Below are 12,350 nucleotides of genomic sequence, written 5' to 3'. Positions count from 1 at the left end.
ATTATTATTATTTTGGTTTTTTGAAGCAAGGTTTCTCTGTATAGCCATGGCTGTCCTAGAACTCACTCTACAGACCAGGCTGGCCTCAAACTCAGAGACCCATCTGCCTTGGCCTCCCAAGTGCTGGGGTTAAAGGTGTGCACCACCACTGTCCAGTACTTTACTACTACTACTACTACTACTACTGTGTGTGTATGTGCTATGAGTGTGTGTGGTGTGTGTATATGTATGCGATGTATGTGGTATGTGTGTATATGACGGTGTGCATGTGGCATGGGTGTGATGTGTATATATGTATGTGGCATATAAGGTGTGAATGTGTATAAGTGATATGTATGTAATGTGTGTATGTATGTGGTGTGAGTGTGTATGTGGGGGGCACACAGATATACAACACACATGTGGAGGTCAGAAGAAAACTTTCTGGAATTGATTTTCTGCATCTATCATGGATCCTGGTGATCAAACTCAAGTTGTAAGGTTTGTGCCCACTGAGCCAACTCATACCTCTCTCTATGTGATGTTTTTTAGGTGTTCTGTTTTCCATAAATTCCTCAAAATTTGGCATATATCTTATATGTGATATAATGTTATTGAAATATATGTAAAATATATTTTCCAGAGGAGTGATGGCTCTGTATTTTGTTGTAAAAGGTAAAAGAAAAAAGTATTTTACTTCAGAAATCAAGGTTATATTAAAAAGTACTTTCAAAATGTAAAAAATAAAATAATGTATATATTCAAGTGAATAGGAGAATGAAGTAGAGACATGAGTAATTTGGAGCCAAAGGAACACATGGGCAGGCCACTATGGTGGCAGAATGCCTTGACTCCCTCCTGACCCGTCTCAAAATTGTGCTTCTGGAGCTATACCCAAATGCTGTATATTTAAAGCCCACAGTGATATTTTAGGGATATTTTCTTTGTAACACAAAGAGAATTCATTCAATAAATACCTATTAAGTACTTATTTTATTATTATTATTATTGGTTTTCCGAGACAGGGTTTCTCTGCATTGTTTTGTAGCCTGTCTTAGAACTTGCTCTGTAGGCCTGGCTGGCCTTGAACTCACAGAGATCTGCCTGCCTCTGCCTCCTGAGTGCGGGGGTCAAAGGTGTGTGTCACCAACGCTTGGCTAAGTACTTATTTTTTTATGAGAAGCTATCATAATACTTTAATTTCTACTTTGTTTTATTTTGGAGACATTGCTGTGGTAGCATTTTGGAATCAGGCCTTGGTTGGTGTTTTGAGTTATAGATATCATGTTGATAACCTTGTTTTGCCATTATTGTTTTGTTCTGGAAACAGTCTTGAAAATCGCCCAAAGAGTGACATCTGTGATGTTCTTCAACAGTGCTTTGACATTTTCTGGAGCATGGTTGAATGTGGAGCTGGGTCAGGGTTAGTGCTGGGTAACTGGTTTGGTTGGGGGTTAGTGTGGATGCCCAGTACCAGCCTCCAGCTTAGACTTTTCCATTTTGCCCTCAAACATCTGTTCAGTGAGCACTGTTCATGGCAGCTTTTGCAGGCCCCACAGTCTCTTCTGACATTGGCTTAGCTGATGAATCTGAGCATGGACAAGAAAACTGTTTTGTGCTGGAAAGATCACTCTGAAAGTTGAGGAAAAGTTGAAGGCTGTGCCCAAAGAAGGGGGTGGTAAGAAACACAGAGGCCAGTGCAGGGGTCAAGATGATAGTCTTGGCAAGACCATGGTTGACAGCAGCCGAGGTGGGGAGTAGTCAGACTGGGCTATATTCTGGACGGAGTGTCATGTCCTGACTGAGTACATGCAGCTTCTTCATAGCCTGCTTCCAGGAGAAGCCAAACACCACTCATGCACTAACAGGCACACCAGCCTGATGCTGATTCCTCCCAAACCCTCTCAGCTCCGTCAAGTCCACCCCATCCTGGATCTAACTAGGGTGAGAAGGGTGAGGTGACATCAGTTTAAGCCTAGCTCCCTCCATAGTCCCCACTGGACCACAGCCCCTAGTTACCCTGGTGCCACCAGTTGCTAACAGCATGGCTTCCGGCTCCCTTGCCCTTTCCCTTTGCCCTACAGGCTGTTTCCTCAAGGCTGGCATCAAGCACCATCTCTATCTTTGTGTATGAGCCATAGTCAAGCTCTATGAGACATCACCAGTGTTTTGCTACCAGGAATGCTGCTGTCAAACTCTGTTCTCCAGGTGGCATGGAGCCAGTCACAGGTCTATGACTCATGAGACCTGCTCTCACTTATGACAGCCATGTTTGCCCCTCCCCTACCCCAAGCACAGTGGGTAGCAGCCAAGGCTGCATATGATGTCTTGTGAGTCAGCTTCATGAGAGTTAGGAGGAAGAAGTGAGGTAGAAACTACCTCACTATATGCTGTCTGTTCCCCATGGTGGTTGGGGAGATGTTAGGCTTTTTCCATGGCAGCTTTGCCAATTATAAGATGTGGTCATGTCTGGGGCCTTTGGCAGCCTTCCACCCTGGGGTCAAGGAGAAGTGATGGTCTGAAGGTCATCCTCTATAATCCCTCCAGAATACTTGCCTTCTCGATGAAGTCAAGCTGGAGCAAGTTGTATCTGCAGGGACAAAGCTACACTCCTCTCAGAGTCTGGAAACACACACTTGTCAGTTACAAACCCTTTGTTGCCTAAAACAGCCAGAGTGGTTTTGATTTCTATAACTTGATTCTGACTGGCCATGCCCACAGGAAGCATGCAACCTGGATTAGACAGTTCTCTGGTGCTGTCCCTGCAACCAAAAGCACTGCTAGCAGGTGAGTGACAGGTCCTTCCTTGAGCATGTCTGGGTGCACAGATCTGTGGCTAGCATAGAAAGGTCCAGGACAGAGTTCTGTATGGGTGAGGTTGGGGCAGGGTGTCAGGGTGGCGTCCACAGAACTCAGCATGGGCACCACAACAAGACCACCCTGTCAGTAAGGAAGGTATGATGATCAGTGTCATCAGGAGAGCTCTTCAAACAGTACCTGCCAAATATACCATCCTCTGCACAGTGTCTTGGTGCCATCTTCTTCTTCTTTTTAGGTGATAAATTATTTTAAAATTTATTTTAGTTTTTACATTAAGGAATAATCACATTTTTCTTCCCTCTCTTCCCTCCAATTCCTTCCATGTCCTCTCTCCCCAACTCCCTTTCAAAATTTAGTTCTTTTTAAATTTCCTTTAATTGGTGTGTGTGTGTGTGTGTGTGTGTGTGTGCGCGCGCGCGCACATGTGCTTGGGTGCTGATACATAAATATATAAATACAGCCTGCTGAGTCCACTTGGTGTTGCATGTATGTGATTTCCGGGCTAACCACTTGGTATTGTGTGATCTTTGGCTCCATCTTCTACTACTCAACCTGGAAATGGAGCGGGCATCAAGGGAAGGGAGAAGCTTTGAGCAGTCTGTGAGGCTTCCATTCTGTTAACTATCTGGGCAGACTTTCAGATCACTGAAAGAAATTTCGTATTGAACCTCTTTTTTTTTTTTTTTTTTTTTTTTTTTTTGGAAACAGGCCCTCACTTATCCCAAGAGGATGACCTTGACTGTCTCATCTTTTTGCCTTCACTACCTGTGAGCTGGGATTACAGGTGTGACCACCACCCCCACTTTGAAAGACTAACCCTGTTCTCTTAACTCTCATGTGGCTGTGCTCTACTAAGGAGGACGGGTAGTGTGAGTGTCGGGGCCTGGAGCAGAAACCAGGCAAGTCTCCCCATCCTCTCCCAGTCACACACATGCTCTCACCTTTTCTTTTAGTTAAGAAAGAGAAAATAAGAGAAAGAAAAAGGAAGAAAGACCTACCTACCTCCAGACTTCGTGTGTGTATGTGTGTGTGTGTGTTATGTATGAATGTGTGTGTGTGTATGGATGTATGGGCGTGTTGTGTGAATGTATGTGTGTACCTGTGAGTGGGTGTGTGTGTGAGTATGTATGGATTTATGGGTGTGTGTGAGTGTGTGTGACAGTGTGTGTATGTATGGGTGTGTGTGTATGAATGTACATGTGTGTGTTTATGGATGTATGGGTGTGTGTGTGTGTGTGTGTATGGATGTATGGGTGTGGTATGTGGATGTATGTGTGTGCCTGTGAGTGGGTGTGGATTTATGGGTGTGTGTGCATGAGTGTGTGACAGTATGTGTATGTATGGGTGTGTGTGTGTGTGTGTGTGTGACTGAGGACTGAACCTAGAACCTCGCACATGATAGGCAAGCACTGTATCATGGGGCTATACCTCATTTCAGCACCACATGGGACTTAGTTTTTTGTGGAATAACCATGAAGCAGGGACTCTTCCTAAAATGGTACCCTTGGGATCTAGAAGACAAGACACAGAGTTGTCCTGAAGTGGTGATGGGTGATGGGAGGGAAATGTAATTCTCTTTTGGAAGCCCTGGACTTGCACCTTGTTTATGGAGAGGCCTGGCGGGCAAGGGATTTAGTCTGCCCAGACTGGACATGTCTTTGGGTGATAGGGAAGTGGGTGAAGTACAGGTTTTGCTTGTCGAATCCTGGGAGCCTCAAGGGTCATGTGATGTCCCAGTTTTCTGCCTCCATCTGAGTGAACCACACTCTGATTATAGGAGGTGTGAGGGCTCTAAATGACTGCAAAGTACGATTCAATCACACAGAAAATAGGTGAGAAATGCATTTTCCTTAATGCCCCAATTATCCCAGTCCCAACAGGACAAAAAATGTGCTTTTGCCTGCTCCCAGGGACGCAGTGCTCAGGATCCCTGCCTGTCCTCAGGTTCCCTGCCTGTCCTCATCTGTGAAGCTTTGTGCTCAGGGGCACTTTCCCCTTCTGAGATCCCATGATGCAGGTGTGGAAAGAGCACCCCATCTCTCAGAGGCGGAGGCACTGGAGAGGACGGGGGGGGGGCACTGTGATGTTCCTACAGTACCCTCAGTGTCTGCCCCTCCCAAGCCTGTCTGGAATAGGCACCGCACCACGCTCCTGCTTACTTACCAGTGTTTGTCAGAGGAATCTTCACTTTTCACCTGATTAAATCAGGGCTCCAGAAAGGTCTTCCTCCTATGCTGTGACCCTGGCAACTGCCAAGGGCTCCTACTGCTTGCTGAGAACAAACAGTCCTACAGAAATTCCACCTTCCATTCCTTTCCCCACTTACAGTCCACCCAAAGCTGGTCTAGTTGTCTCCCGCATGTCTCTCCATCCTCTCTGACTTCCCCAGCTTTCTCTCCTACCCCTCTGCCTGCATGCTTGAGGCCGCAAGAACAAATGAGTGCATACCAGAGGCTGCAAGACAACAGAACACGCCCTGATAGCACAGTCTGTAATCCCAGCTACACAAGATACTGAACATGAGGCCCTTGAAATCAAGGCCTGTCTGGGCTACAGAATAAGTTCAAGGCCAGCTAATATTGAGATCTGTCTGAAAATAAAAAGAGAAAAAGCCAAGGGGGTGCTGGGGCTGGAGCTGTCACTCAGAGGTAGAATGCTTGCCTGGCTGTTTGTGGCCCTAAGTTTGTTGTCTGGAACAGTGAAAAGAAGGAAAACAAGCAAACAGTTTTGCTGTTCAGAGCTCCGAGAATTCAGGTAATGGTGGACACAGGCTGAGCTGTTCCTGAGTCTGTGAAAACTCAGAGGCTCTGGGAAAGAATCTCTGCTTCCTTGTGATCTGTGGTTTCCTGTGATGCTTCTCTCCAAGCTCCCTTTTGAGTCACATGGCCTTTTTACTTATCTGTGACCAAAGTGCCCTTCATTTTATAAGGAACCAGTGGGTTGCATGTAGGACCCACATGGGTGAATCCTGCACAATCCCAGCACTCCTGTGCCCAGCCTCAGAATCCTGAACTGAACTGCATCTGCAAGGACTGCTTTTCTATGAGGCAGCATCCAAAGGTCCCTGGCTGGGTTCTGATGCCTTCAGAGTGTGATGCATTTCCCCCTCCCTTGCATTGTGTTTGTCACTTGCCACAAGATGGTTAATCATCGTCATCAACCAGAATGGAGTTATAACCCTCATGGAAATGCATTTCTTGGTTTGTCTATGAGGGTGTTTCCAGATAGGGTTAACTGAAGAGAGAAGACCACCCTAAGTGTGTGTGTGTGTGTGTGTGAACCACTGATGGGTTGAAGTCTCAGACTGAATAACAAGGGGAAAGTGAACTGAGCACCAGCATCCATCTCTCTCCCTGCTTCTGGACTGTGGATGCCATGTAACCAGCCGATTCACGCTCCTGCCACCATGCCTTCCCCAAGACTGTATTTCCCTCACTTGTAAGCCCAAGTAAGTTGTTTGTTGCTGGGTATTTTGGTCACATCAGTGAGGGAAGTAAGTAACTCACTGTGTGTGGTGCTTCCCCGTGGCCTCTCTTAAAATCACCGTTACTCGCCACCTCGCCTTCAGCCTCTCAAAGGGATTTTGAGTACCAGAGGACCAGTGTTCCCGGTTCTTTGATCTTCCTTCTTACCAGTATGACCACTACCACACACACTCACATCACACATGCACACTTACACTCATATTCCGTCTTGTGAAATCACCACAGGCTTTGGAATTTCTCTCCTCTACTTGCCTCTTATCAGGACAGTTATCAGGGATGGCATCAAAATCCTGCATCTAATTACTGAGAGAAGTTGAGGAGTGAGGGAGGGAAGACAGTCTTTTGAGGGATAGTCCTGAATAATTTGGCTTCTTAATTTCATTTTAATTTTTGGCTGCATATTTTTTAACAACTGGCTTATTCCACAGTTGAGTAAGTTAAAGAAAAAAGAAAGATGGGCGATTGGCTCTTGTACAACACTTTCTAATTACAATCTCAGGGTAAATATTTGAGAATAATAATAGTACTAACAACAGCATGGCTAGGGCCATATGGGCTAACAGCTGCATTTACTACAAGGTTCCCAGGCAGGCTCCACAGAGTGGAGCTGAAGGTCTCTCCATCTAAGGTGCCCAAGGACTAGAGACAGAGCCACACTGGGTGGTCCCAGTTGAGCACAAGCAGAGTAAAGTTATTAGGGACTAGTAAGAAGGGAGTAGCTGAGGTGGACTCTAACTCCCAAGCTCTTCCCATCCCAACATGTAAGAAGGAATAGGAGGCCAGAGAGCAGAATCCAGAGCCCAGCCCTAACTAGGTTCTGAGGACTTCCAGTTTGGTCTTTGTAGCATGCCCAGGGTTCTCCTCCAAGCAATTCTCCATGAATGACTTTAGGGTCTTTGAATCAGCACTGATCCTTTGCTCTCCTCCATTGTCTTGAGGGGGACACTGGCGTCTGATGGGGGAGGGCAGTGTGGGCTCAACCTGAGTCTAGACAGCAGGTGTGTTCCCAGCCAGGGTCCCCTGTGACACAGTGCTGCCCCTCAGTTGACATTTCTTTCTCGTTGGAGGGGATTACACAAATCCTAGGTGGTTAAGCTGCCACAGGGCACTATGGAAACAGCACCTGCTCCATCTACCCCCTCCTTCCAGCCAGGCAATAATGACACTGAGGTGACTTTTCTGGCAAGACTTGTTATGCTAATTTGAGAGCAAGTGCACAATTCGATTTGAACCTGGCTTGGCAGAGGGGAGAAATCAGATTAATTAGCCGAGCAAACTTCAGAGCTGAAGCCAGCATCTTTTACAGGACCACCAGAGGGACAGGCAGTATTACAGGGTCCGTGCGTGTCAAGTTATATTTTAAAAATGTTCTGTATACACTTCAGCAGGTAATTTACACACTGCCCACCTGCAGCTCATGTATGTATGTATGCAGGTATGTATGTTTATCTATACGTTGAATATATATATATATGGTAAAACCAGGCCTTTATTTCTATTATTTTATTGGTTTAGTAATTAATCTGAATAAGTAGCACTTCAGGGCACCTGAGTCTGAATGTGAGGAAGGCAGAAAGGTCTTTCTTGCACTCATTGCCTCTGTGTTATTTCACATGTCAATGCACACACACTATATGTACCACATGCTCTTCTTTTCCTACCCAAACTTGCAACCATATCACACACGTCATTCCACCGCCCACCTCTCCATTTGTCACTTAGCCACACATCTTGGCTTGTTTCCTGGCTCACATACTCCATGGATGTTCTGCAATTCCTTTTACTAGCTCCCTACTGATGACCATTTAAGTCCCACTCTTTGCCCTGACTCACAGGCCTTAATGACGTCTTTGCACAGTGGGTACACAGGGAGGACACCCAAGGCCACACTGTCCCAATAGAGTGCCATCAGCTGCACATAGCTATCCACCTTTCAATTAATTCAGACTAATGAAATTTAAAATGTAGTTCTTTAACCACACTGGCCACATTTGAGAGCTATCTGCTTTCGTGCTGGCAGAGCAGGTACAGAATGTTGCCATCTGGCAGAGTACAGGGGAATAGAACTGGGTGAGTGTTCCTACAAGCAATTATGAAGCCAAAGGCTTCTGTGTAAGATACAGCGCCAGACACAGCCAGTTCTCCCTCCCTCTGAAGCAGCTCCTAGCTATTTGTGCTGCCTTGGTGAGAGCTGGGGGAGAAGGCGCCCTCTTTTGTTTCAGGACAATCATATGAAATCTCAGAAAGAACAAGGAACAGTCCCTGTGTTCTGATTCCAAGGACATTTTGCTTCTGATTTGTCCATGCTGCTCCCATCAGAGTGGCTGTTCCTGACTTACAATGGGCACACCTGCCCCCGGGGGGGTCTCACATGACTGTCTGTCTTGGATGCCTGGTCTTCTGCTACCTTGCTGAGATCTGTTTCCTACCTCTTAAGCATTGGAATCTCTCTATGAACCCAAGCCCATAGTCCACTTCAGAGAAAAAGTGCTGGACCCTCACAGATCCCAGAAGAGCAGACATCTCTCACCAAACTCAGCATCTGGCTCAGGTCTTCACTTCCTCCTTCCTCCATGGCTCCCACCCTCTCTTCCTTTGGTCTATCAAGACCTTTCAGGCTGCTAGAGCTCACCCCACACAGCAGCCAGTTGACTTTTAGGCAGCCTTCTACACAGGACATACTGGCCCCCTGTGGCCCCTGACAGACAATACTCTCCTGTCTCTCATCACTCTATTCCCACCCCCTTCATTGGCTCCCTACAGTGTTTATAGACTAGGCCACCTTCTTTCTGAGTTCTGTACTTGTCCCTGGGCAGTCTCATCCCCACTGTGGAAACAGGCATGTAGAAGGTGCTTTTGCTAAATAAAACCTCACAGGACCACTCCTATACCTCCAAGGAGGGCAGTTATCCAAGAGGACAAGGTTGGACCCTGGAACCAAGGAATCATCTTGTAGGAACCAGACTGATCTCAAAGAAATGGCAGCTGAGAGGGATGTACTGGACATGGATGTCTTCAGAACTGAGAAATGGATGAAGACTGCAATTTACAAAACAATGGGTGGAACCACTACTTGATAAGATTTGCTCATGTCTCTTGCTCCTTGTTCCACTTAAATCTAAAGCCATGGTTTTCTTGGTTCACATTTCATAACTGCTTTATTTAAACCCCAGCGACTTATTTCAACTCTACTGAGACACCATGTATGATAATTTAAATGATCCCCAGGAGCTCATATATTTGAATACTTGGTCTGCAGTTGGTGGAACTGTTTGGGAAGGATTGGGAGGTATGGCCTTGTTGGAGGTATGTGATGGGGTGGACTTGGAGGCTTCCCACTGTCCTCTCTGCCTGCTGATTTCAAATCAAGATGTGAGCTCTTTGTGCAGCTAGGCCTTAGTTCCTCCATCATGGACTCTTAACTCTCTGAAACTGTAAGCCTAACTGAACACTTTCATAATAAGTTGCCTTGGTTGTAACACGAATTAATAAATGACCCAGAAATGGATATTGCTGATATTGGGGTTCAAGCTTCAAGCTGAATATCAGAAAAGCAAAGCAGCTGGCCACTAGCTTCTTACCTCTACCTCAGACTAAAAGGGCTGATCCTGTCTCATGAATTCTCGCCAAGCCTCAGACTGTAACTTCTCCTCAGCGTGGCTGGAGAATGAATGCCTCATACTGGCTCCTGATACTGACTTATATACCTCTTGTGACTCCTGGGGTTAAAGGCGTGCACTATAATTCTCTTTTCCATTAATCCACTCTTGTGTAGATCTGGGTGGCCTTGAACTCAGAGAGATCTGTCCATCTCTTAATCCTGAGTCCTAGGATCTCTATTAACTTGAGGCTGACTTTGCTTTTCTGAATCCTCAGTCAAGCTTTAATAAATCATAAATGATATATCACTACACTTGATCATAGTGTTTTGTCACAGCAATCAAAAATTAACTAAGACACCATGTGATGGCATTTATGTCCTGTAAAAGAAAGAGTTCTCTGTAAGACCTGACACTCAAGTTCTTTCCTGGCCACAGCCTTCTCTATCACATTAGTTAAGCTTATCTTTATCCTTGGTGTAACTATCAGGATTTTTCACCCCATGTTTTCCCTGACCTCCATGCCTCCCTCTCCAGTCTCAATCCCATGAACCTCCATGACAAATAGGTTGTAACAGTAAACTGATGACCTCTCACTCCTGCCTTGGCTGTGAATCAGATTTCAAGTGACATGCACTAGCCCATCTGACCTGTCTCCAGTGCCACCTCTCCCTAACCCTTCCCTTCTGTCCCCTTAAAGGCACTGCTCTCATAAACACCAGTAACATTTATGCCTCCTGTAATGAACATCTTCATAATTTTGCTACATGCCTGCCTAGCCTCAGACTTATCCCTAGGAGAGCAGTGCCCACACCAGACCTCTGTGCTCCCCATGTCTAGCCTGTGTCTGTAGAAGAACCCATCACAGCTCAGTTTGGGTGAGTGGACAGTTTTTGTTTGGGTAAAAGGAAATTGGGTGTTGTGGTTTGAAAGAAAATGGCCCTCAAAGTGGCAGTAACGGGAGGTGTGGCCTTGCCTGAGGAAATGTGTCACTGTGAGGGAAGGCTTTGAGGTCTCTTGCTCATGCTCCCCTCAGTGTGACAGTCAGTCGAATTCCCGTTGCCTGCAAGATGTAGGACACTCAGCTATTCCTCCATCTGCCACATCTGCCTGTCACGATAATGGACTGAACCTCTGAAACTGCAAGTGAGACACCCTAATTAAATGTTTCCTTTATAAGAGTTGCCATGGTGACTCTTCACAGTAATAATAACTCTAAGACAGGTGTTCACTTGTGATAGCTAATATTAGTTGTCAACTTGACACTCTTGGAATGAGGGAACCTCAATGAGAAAGTTCCCCCATCAAGTTGGCCTGTGGTCAAGCCTGTAGAGGTAGAGGTAAGAATGATAAGCATTCTTAGGCAGGTGGGCCTGGGCTGTATAATACCCTAGGAAAAAGCCTGTAAGCAGCATCTCTGGAGGTTCCTACCCTGCCTGAGTTCCTGCCCTGACATCCTCACTGATGGACTTGTAACCTGTAAGATAAAATAAATCTGTTTCTACCCAGACTGGTTTTAATTAATTTATTTTTTTTACATTCCATCCCCAGACTGTTTTGCTTATGGTGTTTATCACAGTAACAGAAAGCAAACTAGAACAGCACTCATCACTTTGGGCTGACAGTATTCAAATTTTTAAATTGCACATAACAAGAAAAGAGAAAACAAAGACAGGGCATGATGGCACATATCAGTAACCAGTATTTGGGATGCTTCTAAGACAGGACTAGGAATTCAGTGCTGTCTTCAGCTACACAGCAAGTTCGAAGTCAGCCTGGACTCACTCTCTCTCTCTCTCTCTCTCTCTCTCTCTCTCCCTCTCTCTGTGATCTTGACTCAAAAAGGCAAAAGCAAACGAAGAATAGGGGGAAAAAAAAGACTGAGGGGGAAATGTATACATTTTCTTCCACTCTTCTCTTTTCTTCTTTCAAGTGTGCATGTCAGAGTCAGGTTTGGGGCAGATGGTTTCTGGAAAGCCAGAGGGATATTCTGCCAGCATCCAGGGACACACTGTTAACAGATTTCCTTTGGCAGTGACCATATCTTGGCTAAGAAATGAAAACGCTCTGTGCAGAAGGGAGAGAATGCATTCTTTTCTTGTGTACAGGAGAGGAAAGGCATCCCTTCCATTGCCAGTCCTGTGGCACTGGCTTTAGGAGTAAAGTCCTCAGTGCTCTACAAGCCATAATAGAAGGTCTGCTCCACAGAGGTCAACAGCTTATGCCTCCTCTCCACGTGGGAGTTCACGGCTCAGTTTCTTTGGGTAGACAGTGATGCTGAGAAGGGCCTGTGGCAATAGTCCAGTATCCGAGGAAGCAAAAGTTGCCTAGACAAGCCAGCATCCATTAAGGAGGCCTTGGCCAGGGAGTACACAACAGCCTTTGAGAAGCCAAGTCCAAAGTCAGAGATAATACAAGGAAAAGAGGGTGTTGGCTACTGGACAATTTACCACAATAAAGCCAATTC

The sequence above is a fragment of the Phodopus roborovskii genome, unplaced genomic scaffold (genome assembly GCF_943737965.1).
Source record: "Phodopus roborovskii unplaced genomic scaffold, PHOROB, whole genome shotgun sequence".
Classification (NCBI taxonomy): domain Eukaryota; kingdom Metazoa; phylum Chordata; class Mammalia; order Rodentia; family Cricetidae; genus Phodopus; species Phodopus roborovskii.
The sequence above is the reverse complement of the archived record's forward strand: the minus strand, read 5'-3'. Positions refer to the sequence as shown.